Below are 14,769 nucleotides of genomic sequence, written 5' to 3'. Positions count from 1 at the left end.
CGCCAGTGCCTGAAGTGGTGCTATCTGTTGGAACACAGCCTGCCATGGCAGCAATTATGCTAAGGAGTCCGGAAAGAATGAGAAACATCTACATCGAACATCTCTTCTCACAGGCAAGCACAATGGAAACACCTTGCTCCCCACTTCAAGAACAGGTCCTAAAGTGGCTAGGTGCCAGGGGAAAGGAAAAAAAAAAAGTACGGTTGATCTAAATGCAAGGAAAAAGAAAGATATCAAACAATAAAAGAAAAAAAACCCAACACAGCAGGTAAAAAAAGTAGAAAATTTTTACTTAAGGAAGTGCTGACCTTGTAACTGTTTTTTCCCTGCTGAAATGCTTTTACTAGCTAAGACAACTGCCATAGTTTCCCCTTAATGAAAAAAAAAAGCCAAAACCAAAACAAAAACCCCAGAGCCTGAGAATAACAGCCAAATTCAGAGGTAAGGGAGAAGTCATTATAAAATAGGCTTATAATGTATACCCATGTATATGTACGCACCTTTGATTGCAAATTTAAGCATTTGAAACAGTATCCAAAAGTTGCTAAATAAACTCAACCCAAATCATAACTAAGTCAAGTAGTCCCTACACTTCGTGTTACATGCAAGTCAGTCACAGGTTAACACACATGGTTTTGAATATTTAAGTATAATTTTCCATGAAGTAGCTTACAGGACTTTATCTCCAGTAAGAGACACTGAAGTTCCATTCTGAAAGTCAGGTCTAAATTTTTAGGCTTTCTGTGGCACTGTACACATTTCATGTATTATATATACAGACATCACCATGTAACACAGATCTTAGGATTATTTCCTGAGCCAGTACACAGCAGAATTTCCTTGGCACAATTTGAAAGGCTAGTTAGCATGCTGTTGCAGCGAATGTCAAAAGAGTACATTGACTTTTGAATGATTTCTACAATGAACTGCTGGGACAAAACCAAAAAGGCTTGCTGCAGGAAGCCCAACCACTACAGTTGGCCATTTTGGAAAAAACATTAAAAAAAAATCAAAAAACAGGATTTGTCTACTTCAAAGTCTCTTGAAACATATATATTTTCCACTATTTATAAGTTTGTCTTAACATGCTCAATTTGTTCTGCAACAAATATATCAATATGTACATTATGTGTCTATATATATACACACACTCAGCCATAAAATCATCTTCATTCAGGCATTCATCATTTACATATAACCAATAATAAAGCAAAAAAAATGGTATTTGGTACTACTAGTCAAATGCTTTCTGATTATACTTGAAACTAGGTTTTTAAACACTACTCTAGCAGCATGGTATAATATCAAGCAAAATCCTATAGGAGGCAACCTGACTGACAGCTCTTTCCTCATTTTAGACTCTGCTCTCATAAATAAAAATAACTGAGTATCAGTATTACAGCTGTTTCTTTAATACAGAATAACAGTGTCAACTCCCTTAATAAGGGTATCATTGTCTGGTGGTAAAGTTTTGCATTGGTGGACTAACTTATTTCCCACATATTTATTTTCAGTAGGAAAAAAAAAAATCTATTATTTAAACAAGATTGATGTTATTTTCATTAAGCTATCACCAATATTTTAGAAAAACATGGCTATATATGACCTAGATCACAGAATCATAGAAAAATCTAGGTTGGAAGGGATCTCTGGAGATCATCTGGTCTAACTGTTCTTAAAATCAGGGCTTTAAAGTAGATTTTCCAAGGTCCCATCAGGTCAAACCTTGAATATTTCCAGCAAGGAAGACTCCACTACTTCTCTAGGCAACCTATCCCAGGGTTTAAAAGTTCTCAAGGTAAAGATTTTTTTCCCCTTAAATCGAGGCATCTAATTAAAAAAAACAAACAAACAAAAAACCCACAAATAAAACAACACAAAACCCCTCCAAATAAAAGAAGGAATAAACAGGTAGTTTACTACACTAACAATTTCATCCTCAAATTTCAACACACTAATGTATCACATCGTCCAATAATATAGTCTAAGTATGAAATGAAGACTGAACTCTCTGTATTGCAGAAATTATCAAACACTGGACAACTGTCATGTCTTAACACTAGCAATGCAGCGGGAACCGACAGGCATTAGAAGTTAATGTCTGCAGAATATTTATTTCAAGTAACTACAGTTTATGATATATGTAACTGCTCAAGTTATTTATTATTGAATAATTTAGTAATATATCAGTGATCCCTTTTGGTGGCTACCTCTGGCACTGTTCACTGTCCTACTGAGTCACGTAGGCATGCCAGGATGCCTCTGATCATGTACATCCTCATCCCTTAGGATCCTAGGCTGCCACCTCTCCGAGCCTGAGATCTTCTTCCCTTCTGCTCCCAGACCCCAAGCCTTCGGGTCCCACATATGCTTCCGTACCGCCAGTCCCCTCTCTTGTCTTGCCCTTTACCCTGTGGGCAAAACAATATATACACCTGCTGAGCCTCACACTGAAGCCCTATCCTTAGGGCAGACACTACCCTTTTTATATAGTTCACGGCTTAATGTCTTTAAGACATCTCAATTAATTTTTTTTTTTTTTTTATAAAATGTGTTGAAACTAACCAGAGTCAGACATTACTGGAGCAGGGATGGACAACCAGTACGCTCTTTAGACAGCAAAACAGACTCAGGAGTTGAGTGTTCATTTGATCCAACGTTGTTTTAGGTCACCTGACAGGACATCAAAGTTAAAAGTACTGAAGAAACAGAAACCTTCACCTTGCTTACTCGTCACACATCAACCGCCAAAAGGAATCTCAACGGATGGAAAGGAAGGAGACTAACAAAGCCAGGCTTGTCACGCTGTCCGACCTTATCGGCTGGCAAGAGGCACATTCACCGATCGCCTTGAAGCTGCCATCTAATCAATCCAGTAAAACAGGCTCCTTTATTGCCCATGTTAAGAGTTCAACTTTGCCTTATAACATACAGCAAATGGTTGTAAAGCCAGTTTTTCTCCTTACTACCAGAAAGAAAAGCAAACGAGCTTCAATGAACAACACAAGCCATCTCTAACCAAGAAAGGCCATTACACAATTCTGGGTACATGTACCTGGCAGCTGAGGAACATGGATATGCACAGCACTGACCCAGTGCTGCAACCATCCGCACAACCGAGGTGACACTTAGGGGAACGCTTTCTTCAGAGCACCTGTAACATTTGGTCTACCATCTACTTTTGTTGAGAAAGTTATAAGGATAAGCATGTTATCTTGGGCTTAGAAGTAATTTTACTTAATTAAGTAGTGGAGGGGATGAAACCAAGATTGGTGTTTCAGTTATGTTTTCTGTTTACAAATGTTCGAGGGATGGGAGGCAGAGGGAAAAACAGAAGACAAAAAAAGCTACTTTTGCCTTTGGTAAATGAGGTGAGAAAAAAAGCTACAGTGTTGGGCACTTGGCAGACTAAGCAACGTGCAGATTTATTTCCTTCATACCAGCTTAACACAGCTTGTATGTGTCTTTGGCTGCTTGCTTTGACACCCAAAAGAGAAATTTTAAACCAGTTCTCTTATACTGGGAAAGATTTACTTCCTGAGTAATTAGAAAAAAAACAAACACAGATGACGCGAGCGCACAACATGACACTACTCCAAGTCAGTCAAACATAGCATGCACTGGTTAACAAGTAACAGAGTTTGTACTGATAATAGTAACAAAATCTCTTGCTCTCGAGAGTACCCCATGACAGAGCTAACTTTAGATCCCAGTACATCAGATTCTAGAGGATCACTGTTAGGACCGCAGTTCAATTCATTAATTAATCTCAGCAGATGCTATCGGAAAAGTATGTTATCCATTAAAACTCCTTTTAATAAAGGGTCAGAGTCCTCCTTCACAATCTAAGGAAAATGGGTAACACATTATGAGTAAACTTGATTTCCTATTTTTATATATCACAACTCCTCTACAATCACTTTGCTCCAAGAGGACTTTCTTTTTTTCTGAAGAAACATTATTTATATCATGTTTTCAGAATCAAGAATTCAACACAAATACAACAGCAAGTTTTTCTAGTGATGAATTACCTTTATTACTAGGTATATTCTGAATATTCCCAGCTTCATATTCCACTGAATCATGTTGTTTGATTACCAAACCTTCGATTGCTCACAAGTCAGATATATCTGTTTAGAAACCAACTACAGTTAGATAAGTGATGCTTACTGTAAAACCAAACGTACCGCTATCTGAGGATCTGAAGCCAATATACTCAGCTCAATATAAATTAACATGTAATAAACAGGGTTTACCAATTTACCACAGATTTTAAACAACTTTGTAATTGTGTTCTTCTGTTCATATTGATAAGGAGAAATAACTAATTTTACGTTACAGAACAGAGTTAAGTGTAGCACTTCCATCACATCAAAATGCAAGAATTTCACAATTAAGAAAAGAAAAAAAAAACCAAACCCCAATGAGAGAGGCAGGAGTGTGTTTCAGCAGCCAGGCCACAGTGAAAACCCGGAGCAGGGCTTCCAGCGGTTTTGCTCTACACTCGGGTAACAAAACAAGCAATCCTTGGACAGAGGCAACAGACTTCTTCCTAGAATGCTTAGTGAAACACTTGGACAGAAAAGAAAAAACAAAGAGTGTCCCATCTTTACCCAAGGAGTTAAAATTAAGTGTGTAAATTCACCTTCATGTTATCTATCAATAAGGAATTAAATCGCTAAGGAAATGGGGGGGAAAAAAGTATTCAAAGCACTGTATTTGTGCTTGAGCATTTACCAAACGTGAAGCTTGTGTCAGAAGGGCAATATCACAACACATAGCCCTCCCTGACTATTAAGTGCATAGATAGTTTCACTACAAGATGATGTCAAAGGTCCTACACCAAATGCAACTGCATATTTGTAAATAGCCAGGTGGGGGAGGGGGGCGGGGGTTGTCGTGGTGGTGGTGAATTATTGTATAATAATGTACCAGAAAAGCACATGCTATTAATAAAAGTTGTCTGTTACCATTACGCTCACAGATAGGTGTTTGCTTCACACTTTGAAGAAACACGATGTTGCAAGCCTATGCATTCAGCTACAACAAAAGTATGATGCTCCCTATTCATTCCATACTACCTGATATACACAGTGCACCGGCTAAAAGCAGAATGCTGTTAGTCAATTAAGTGCTTCTTAATTGAATAGTAACAGCAGGTTCACATGCTCCATCGGTTATTTGGTACCTTTGGTCAAAGGTACCACATATCAGAACAGAATGAATGAAAAGTTTAAATGTTTATCTGAAAAATAGAATCATAGAATCATTGAGGTTGGAGAAGACCTCTAAGATCATCGAGTCCAACCGTCAACCCAACACCACCAGGCCCACTAAACCATGTCCCTAAGCACCTCATCTACACATCTTTTAAATACCTCCAGGGATGGGGACTCAACCACTTCCCTGGGCAGCCTGTTCCAATGTTTAACTACTCTTTCAGTGAAGAAATTTTTCCTCACGTCCAATCTAAATCCCCCCTGGTGCAACTCGAGGCCATTTCCTCTCGTCCTATCACTAGTTACTTGGGAGAAGAGACCAACACCCACCTCGCTACAACCTCCTTTCAGGTAGTTGTAGAGAGCGATGAGGTCTCCCCTCAGCCTCCTTTTCTCCAGGCTGAACAACCCCAGTTCCCTCAGCCGCTCCTCAGAAGACTTGTTCTCCAGACCCTTCACCAGCTTCGTTGCCCTTCTCTGGACACGCTCCAGCACCTCAACGTCCTTCTTGTAGTGAGGGGCCCAAAACTGAACACAGTAGTCGAGGTGCGGCCTCACCAGTGCCGAGTACAGGGGCACGATCACTTCCCTACTCCTGCTGGCCACACTATTTCTGATACAGGCCAGGATGCCATTGGCCTTCTTGGCCACCTGGGCACACTGCCGGCTCATGTTCAGCCGACTGTCGACCAACACCCCCAGGTCCTTTTCCGACAAGCAGCTTTCCAGCCACTCTTCCCCAAGCCTGTAGCGCTGCATGGGGTTGTTGTGGCCGAAATGCAGGACCCGGCACTTGGCCTTGTTGAACCTCATACAGTTGGCCTGGGCCCACCGATCCAGCCTGTCCAGGTCCCTCTGCAGAGCCTTCCTACCCTCGAGCAGATCAACACTCCCGCCCAACTTGGTGTCGTCTGCAAACTTACTGAGGGTGCACTCAATCCCCTCATCCAGATCATTGATAAAGATATTGAACAAGACCGGCCCCAAAACTGAGCCCTGGGGAACACAAAGTCGTATCTGCTCAGAAAAGGCATAAGACAAAAGAAAACCCAACCCTTCCCATTATTAAACACTGAATCACTTCCTAGTTACCAAAAAACCACTGTGTTCCCCTTAATCCTGGAGCCTTATGACCTCCCAGGTGCCAAACCACCAGCTTCCTTTAGATAGCTATCTTTTTCTCCAGGTGTGCATTTTCAGTACAAATAGTAAACATATATAACCAAAGCTGGAGAATAAACTTAAACCCCATTGAATTTAATGAATGGAAAGCTACAATTAAGACAGCTGCTTTATTACAAGAGTACTGTTGGGGAGTTCTGAAATCTCTCAGGGATTTTTGGTCTCTTGCCACATCAGTAGCGCGCCCTGACTGGTGCGGTCCCACAGACTTTCCCTCAGCTTATGAAATTTTCTGGCAACTACTTCAAAGAACAACTGTGTTGCTAAAGTCAAACAAATGTGAAAGCAAGAAGAATCAGTTGCTGAAGGTTTTTTTGTTTTTAATAGAAAAAAGCTCCACCATGGCTGCAAATATAAAAAAACCACTTGTGTGCGGGTCTTATTAAAAGCTACTGTTAATCTAATATACACGGAGTACTGTATCACAAGTATTTTCACAGATGAAGAGTTGCCCAATATTTACAAATCTGAATTTTCTCACTGACACCTCAAATTGCTTATTACTTTTGCAGTAAAATGGAAAGTATTGATCCCCTCCCCAAAACTGTTCCCCACAATTATATATTGTAAAAAAAAATCTGTAATTATATCACTGGCTTTCAAAGTTGTAACAAACAGCCATCAAATGCTGCATACCTCAATGACCAACCTAAGCTGTGTTGTTCTACTATTTTTTTTTTTTAATTATTTTATTAAACACATGGACAGTTTAAGTTCTTAACTAGGTATTCAAACTCACACATGACTAAATTCTTAGCAACTTTTTTCAGATGTCAGGCAAAACAAATTATATTTACAGAAACATGTTTTGAAGAAGAAAAAGGTTTATGAACCTTAATAAATAGGATCTTTCTGTAAAAAGATTCCCAAAAGACATGATCTCTTTTCAAACTAATCTTGAATAATGTACAAGATGATTCTGAGAGTGGCTTATGCTCCACCCAAACTAAAGTCCACCAATGAGTTTCCATCAAGCGAAATCTGTGACACTATTTTTACCAGGCATCTGAGAAAGCAATAGTTGGAGGTGGCAATGGGCAGAACAGAGACTGAAATTGCAACCGGCCTTTACATATCATTCAAGTTAACAGGAGGACTGTTCTAATAAATAATTACATTGATGAATAAATGAATTGAGAGAATCAAGATTTAAAATTGAGTTAGGCATATGCAAGGGTGGAAATCTTAATCAAACAACAGTAGTCTAGAGAGCGCTGTGTGAAAGAGCGAACTATCAGACTTCGAGAACTTGATTTCCTTAAAGCCTTCTGATAATTAACAAAACCCATTGACATACTGGACCCAAAAATAAGAAGTCAGGGACATGATAAAAGTTTGAACTATACCATAACTATGGAGTTAATCCACACTGTAGGCCAGGATGTTAGCCAAAGTTGTTTAAATTAGTTTCCAAGGTGTTTTAATAAATCTTTACTGAGATATATATATATATGTATATGGCTAGAAGCATGTGCAAAAATTAGAAACTGTCCCATCCTATAACAACCACTGAAAGCCAATCAGGACAACTTGTGCTCACTAGGTTGCTCAAAGACGCCTTTCTTTCCTACAGTAACCATGGACTAACACATTCTGAAATAACAACATGAAGATAAGGCAAGCTGTACTTTAGCATGTGCTAGCTGGTCTTCAACTTGACCAAAGTACAACCTGCTTTTATCTACAGACTAGAGATTTTTAATGTGTTATTTAGAACATTAGCAACACATTCAAGAAGTTACCCTCTTCCAGACAAACTACTAGCATTGAAGCAACCACAGCAATCAAAAAAATCCTTGCATGCGCTTAACTTCAGGTACATGTCCAAGTTTGCCTACAACCAAAAGCTGTGCCTCTACCTGTACCATTATAGTTCAAGAAATGCAGTCCTTTCCCATCTATGTAAGAATACAAAAAAACCCAGAAAATTGCCAAAATTATGAAAAGCGTTTTATACTGATATAGATGTAGAAATAGGAGCCAACTGCACATACATCCAATACTTGGGATAAAAATACTAAGCTTTAAAAGAAACCACCAAAACTCAGTGAAAGAGCAGAGATCAGACCTCTGCATGCTGGGGGTCCATCCCTGGGAGGTGCCCCGTGTTGAACAACAGGATCCATATTCACACAACTGGAGGCAAAACAACAGAAGAACAACACTACAGTACAAAAACCCACGCATATACAAGTCACAGCTCAGGCTCCCAGCTTTTATTCATAAAATGCGTCATTCCACAGAGCATAACTATATCACATAACTTGCTAGGGAAATAGCCATGGTTACTCATCACAGTTTGGTGTTATGAACCGCTTGCTTTCCATAACACTACACACACCAGATCAGAATCTGTCTGGGGGTGGAGGGAGAGGACAGTGGGAAACCAATGAACAAGATGTCAAATCGTAACTACTTTGGTACTTTAAAGTGCAAACAAAACAGCATTTGACTTAGTACTGAAATACTTCACTGTTGATTTCACTTGCTTACAACTGCTCTTTTTCCAAAGCTATTTTTTAAAGTCTTGTTTGGGTTAAAAAAAAAGTCTGGTTAATAGCGTAAATAATAAATTACTTAAAAAGAAAAGGAGCTTTTTGTTTCTTGATATAAAAAAAATGAAAAGGAAGCTTTACTTTGTGCACATGTTATGTTTTACTTGATATTTAAAACATATCACTGAAGCATCCAGCCTTGGTTAGTACTACTGGCAACTGTCAGAATCACTAAAATTAAAACTGCCACCAAACCACTGGAACTGCATTTGCCAGCTACAAAGGTTGAAGCATTTTATGATTTCACACCAATTTTACCATTTCTTCCCTTTCAGAAAATAAAAAATAAAAATTAAGCACATTTCAGTATTGTCCACCTTACCATCTCAGAAATGAAACCTTTTAGCTTGTTTGAAAGGTTATGTGAACTTAAAGGAAGAGTACGTAATTAGTTTCGTATTACATTACAATAGAAGAGCAAAGTAGAGTTAGAATTACTTTCCGTACATCCAGTTTTCTTCTTCTTGCAGAGAACTTAAAAATATATTGATTTCGTTTTCACCTCAAATGATGAAAAACCTCTCGAACCCATTGTAAAACTTTACTGCCCACTATGATAACACACATGTACAGGTTTGAATTAAGGCCTGGCTTTTGCTCCCATTTTTCATGAATTTCTATGAGCAACATCACTAAACCTTAGTGGGGAAGTTCTAAAAAGAAAACCAAGAGATCCCTATGACTGATAAGTTATTACCTTAATACTGCATAGTATTGACTAAGAATAATTACATAACCAGCTTCAGAGTGCACAACTAGGTTGAATTAGGAAGGTAAAAGCTGGCCGTTGATAAAGATGATAGAAAGTAGGTGGCCGTGACAAGGGTTACTACATTACCTCTTGAAACATACTGAATTGGTCAATAGGAGCAAGCATGCAACATACTACTTTGGCTGTATTTCTACTCCGTGATGCAAGGAAAAGTATTGTTTCGCTTTTGGAAAGCAACACCTTTCAAAAAGCCCCGAATTCCTTCTGCTAGAAAAGGGATTATGATCACTTAGGTTGAAGAGCTCCTCTAAACTTCAGATTCCGAAAAACACAGTTTCCTCAGCAGAGCTTTTAGTCATACTTCAAAACTCGGGACACACTCTCTTTCCCCAACATATGTTGCCGTAAGTGCTTGTATGAAACCTAAGCTTGCCAAAAGAGGGAACTGATGAAATTACAGCCAACAGATTAATGTATGGCTGTACCTTGTGCAAAGCTTCACTGTTTCTTGCGATTTCCATTTTGCCTGTAAAACTGCATTATTTCTCTACTTCACAGAGAAGTAGATTAATCATTTCTTTCATCTTCATATCGAAGAGCAATTTGCAGAAATTTAACAGGGGGAACCTAGTCACAGAAATCAACCACATTAGCCCAATCCTAATGATCTTCATTTCAAACAGAGGCAATTAGGATAACGTGCTGGCTTCAGACTAAGGGCCTACAGCCTGCAGAGATCCACCGCATCCCTCATGCAGTGATACGCTCTCCTGTTAAATCAGCGGTGAGGATTCTCGGACAGAAGAACTGTGTTTAATAAAATGAGAGGTGTTGTTATTGGACAAAGACACATGCCGAGATGAGACAGCAAGGCCACATGAGAAGAGGAGAAGGCCCTTGAACCGTGGAAGTGTGCCAGCCAAAGCCAGAGGAACTCTCAGAATGGTGAAAACATTTCTGCTTGTCTCTTTTCCAACTTTTTTCCCGGAAACTAATTTAAAAATACTTCACGTCTTATTGAGGAGGGCCAGATGGAGAATCTCTATTCCAAATGTATGCCCAGAGCCCAGATTTTGCTTAGACTTCTCAAACTTGCAAGGCAAGAGCATGTGGGACTCACCAGATGAACAACAGTACAGCAGTGCTTTGAGCACCTACGAAGTTTTGAAGTTTCTCTTGAATCTTCCTGGCCCAGCAGACGGGAACCCTTTGTTGCCATTACTCATTTGCAATGTTTAGAAATCTAAAACAGAGAATCTAGCAGATAGGCATGACCAGACTTCAGCATCACAGTGATTTCGGCACAGCTCAATTGACTGAATTACGTAAGGAAGCATTAGTGTTTTCCTTAGGGAGAAGGTTCTTCAAGATTTTGAATGCAGTTTGCCAACGGGACTAATGTAAAAATTAAGACCAAAAAAAGCTTCCTAAAGCAAGTTATTGGTGAATGTTTTCTATATTATCTGATTTCCTAGCATTTCATGAAGTATTTTCTGTGCAAGGAAATAAAGAAAGAAAAGGAATACAAAGTCCTATACAGGACACATGACTAAGTTTCGTATTACAATGCTAATAATAGAAGTAAGAACTCACGGTAAGATTCAGTACACGCTGATATGAAGGCAATGGTATCTTAGGGTATGGGGAGATTAGAATAAATTATCTCAAGATAAGTCAGGATGGAACTTGCAGCACATCTGTTACTCCACTCCAACTGCCTCTGTGCCTGCTCTTTCCCCTCGATAAACACCCCAACAGAAGAATAACTTACCACCCATTAATTCACACTTGTCATGAGGTAAGACTGTACACACCTTCTGATTTTTAGGCCTTGATAACAAAAAACCACTACAGCTTATGAAAAGCATCCAACTCCAAAACAAAACTGCAGGCAGAGTGTTTCTGGCTGATAATGACACTTCCAAGTAGCCTGAACTAAGTTGCCTAAACCCTGCCTTTCCTGTGTGCTTAAGATACAACCCCAATTCAGAACTACCTGTTGATTGATTTGGGCAGCTTCCTCCTCAAGTGAGAGACATCCCATGTTCTAGCCCAAGGTATCTGATGCTCCCGTCAGGGGGATTCTCACCGCAAGCCAGACACCTGCGAGCTGGATGCGCTAGTGCTCATCAACATTGTGCCAAATCCCCCTCATTGACTGACCTCGTACACTTAACACCATAGAACAAAATATACATTGTGCTGCTACACGTAGGTAGCCAGAAGATAAGAGAAACCAATGCTACAAGCTAACACCAACTAATACGAGGAGGAATTAAAATAAATAATTTTTGCTTAGTATACTCAAAGCTGTAGTTCTGGGAAAACAACTGAAAAATGTTGATCTCTTGCTTTTCCACTTCAGTGCAAACTTTTCAGTAGATGACCACACGCTGTTGCCTCTGACAGCAACCAGTTCTCAACTTCATGGTTATAAAGCTTATGGAATTGTTTCACATTCAAAAAAACACGCCACAAGATTCCTACAAAACTTACAATGCACATTTACCATATTTAAAATAATATGGTTGGTAACAATGGTCCTCATCACCATTAAGCTTCAGTTTACTTCTAACTGCTCAATTTGTAATGAACAAATAGAGCTATGTATACATGCCAGCATGGCAAATGTTACTTGTGAACACACAAAGTGACAAAATAGAAGAACTGCTCACTGTACCTGCATTTAGTCCACCTTGGAGAATTTAACATTAATGGCTTCTGTATGCACCACTTTTAGTGTTGTGCCTATGTAAGGTTACTCTTTTAGTGTCTATGTAAAGCTATTATTTACCCATCAGTAAAAGAAGTAGGTCACAGCTTAGAAATGTATAGAATCATAGAATCATTTAGGTTGGAAAAGACCCTTAAGATCATCGACTCCAACCATAAACCTAACACTGCCAAGTCCACCACTAAACCATGTCCCTAAGCACCACATCCACACCTCTTGTAAATACCTCCAGGGATGGTGACTCCACCACTTCCCTGGGCAGCCTGTGCCAATGCTCAACAACCCTTTCGGTGAATAAATTTTTCCTAATATCCAATCTAAACCTCCCCTGGCACAACTTGAGGCCATTTCCTCTTGTCCTATCGCTTGTTACTTGGGAAGAGACCAACACCCACCTCGCTACAACCTCCTGTCAGGTAGTTGTAGAGAGCAATAAGGTCTCTCCTGAGACAACTGTATGTCTTAAGTCCCTGTTATAATACTGACTATTACAAAAAATCATCCAAGATCTTTAGAAATTAGTTGCTATTTTAGACCATTGGAGTGGATGAAAACAAGATTTATCACGTGACAAGTCATGAACATATGCAAGAAGGTGATGTTACTACCACACTAGCTTTATTATCATCTTCTGCATTAAGCATATTACACCAATAACACAAATTGATAAATTAAGAAACGATTATGGAGCTTTCTGGATATGCTATTAAATTACAAAGTTCACAACTATAGTCTTATTACGGTCTTCATTTGTAGTAAAAGTATTTTGGAGGCATAGGGGTAAAAAGTTTTGTACAACATGTCACTGTGATATTTCTCAAAATTTCTGTCCTGAAATCATGAACTAACTGCCCCAGTCTTAGAACGTGCAAAAAAGGTGATAATGGACACATAAGACATGCTTATTAAATCACAGAGAGAGATGACAAGTGTTAAGAGTTTTTCCAGGAATCTACTGCCAGCAATATTAGACTGTTTAATGAAACTAAATCAGTCTTATCAACACAAGTTAGTTCTTCAAATGAGCTGTTTTGTTAAGTGTACTTAGAAATATGTGGAATATTACATTTTTCTTACGAAGACGCATTAGACCTTTGTTACCAACCCATCAAAGCATTTTTGCCACAAGACAGTGCCAGATATGGTAATTAAGCAGACTTTTCTTCGTCACGTTCCTGTTTGTTAACGGTTTCCTCTACGATCAAAACCGCCCAAGCAATAGGGACAATTTGCTTCTTCTACAGATTAGTTTCAGATAAATTTAAAAAAAAAGTGAAAGTGCAACTCCCCTCCAAGTAAGTATTCTACACATCTACTGTGCAACATTAGTACTTCAGTAATACATATGTATTTCTACCACTTTTGGATGACCAAAGTAAGAGTACCAGTATTTAATATTATCAAAGCACTAATTTGTTCTGATTTCTATTACACAGGTATTAGAGCAGGAGCAATTTGTATCTCAAGCTGTACAGCCACGAGGGAAGCCACCATCTCAGCAGGGAAAACAAAAAAAACCAAAAACATGTATCTTCGAAAGAGAGGAAAGCAGGGAGCAACAGAAGGAGAGCCTGACTAATTACTTCAGGTAATCTCCGTAACGAGAGGAAATGAGAAATGCCGTAAGATTGGTGGGAATTTTATATTAAAAGAAATATCATCTTTTACTGTCATTGCATGGGTTTCACAACACCAATAAGGTAACTTGTTTTCACACTTCATATATATTTATATATTATATACATGTTAGATATATTATAGATATGGTTATGTATTGGAGATTATTGTACCTCCACACTGTAAGTCTGCACCCAAAATGCTGAAAGTAACTACTGTGGAGACCCGACAGCCTTTGAGGTGAGGTAGCTCCTGACACAGCACCCCAAACTACTTATCTCAGGGCTCTGAGTTTTGATCCCTTGGCAGACCGGTGCCGAGCAGCCGTCCGTCCGTCCGTCCGTCCGTCCGTCCGTGCGGGCAGGGGCGCGGGCAGGGCCGGCGGCGCTCCTCTCCTAACCCCGCCTAAGGCACTCGGTGCTCGGACGGGCTCGAAAAAACCCTTAGGCGAGGTGCTCCGCCAACGATTTGGGGAAAGAAAAGATCGGACGAGGGAAGGAGCCAAATCAGCCCTACGAGAAGAGCCAGCAAAGGCAAGCGCCGGAGCGAGCGGGGACGGGACCTTCCCCCGTTCCTCCCCCGGGGACCCGACGGTGCCCACCTGCCCAGCCGCCGGGCTGCAGCGCCCTCACACCCCGCCGAAAACGCAAGGGGCGGAGGGGGACAGAAAACGGAGGGACCCCGCGGAGCAGCGCCGCGCCCCGGGGCGCCCCGGGCCGCCCGCTCTCCCACGGCACGGCACGGCACGGC

General features: G+C 40.0%; 1 protein-coding gene across 4 annotated transcripts in view; it reads right to left on the bottom strand.

Annotated features, from left to right (window-relative positions):
* The window catches only part of PTPN3 (protein tyrosine phosphatase non-receptor type 3), a 182,103-nt gene that overhangs the window by 123,648 nt on the left and 43,686 nt on the right, over window positions 1-14,769 (bottom strand). The gene's annotated exons all lie outside the window — the stretch shown is intronic.

This window comes from Aptenodytes patagonicus, chromosome 2, assembly GCF_965638725.1.
Source record: "Aptenodytes patagonicus chromosome 2, bAptPat1.pri.cur, whole genome shotgun sequence".
Lineage (NCBI taxonomy): Eukaryota > Metazoa > Chordata > Aves > Sphenisciformes > Spheniscidae > Aptenodytes > Aptenodytes patagonicus.
The sequence above is the reverse complement of the archived record's forward strand: the minus strand, read 5'-3'. Positions and strand labels throughout refer to the sequence as shown.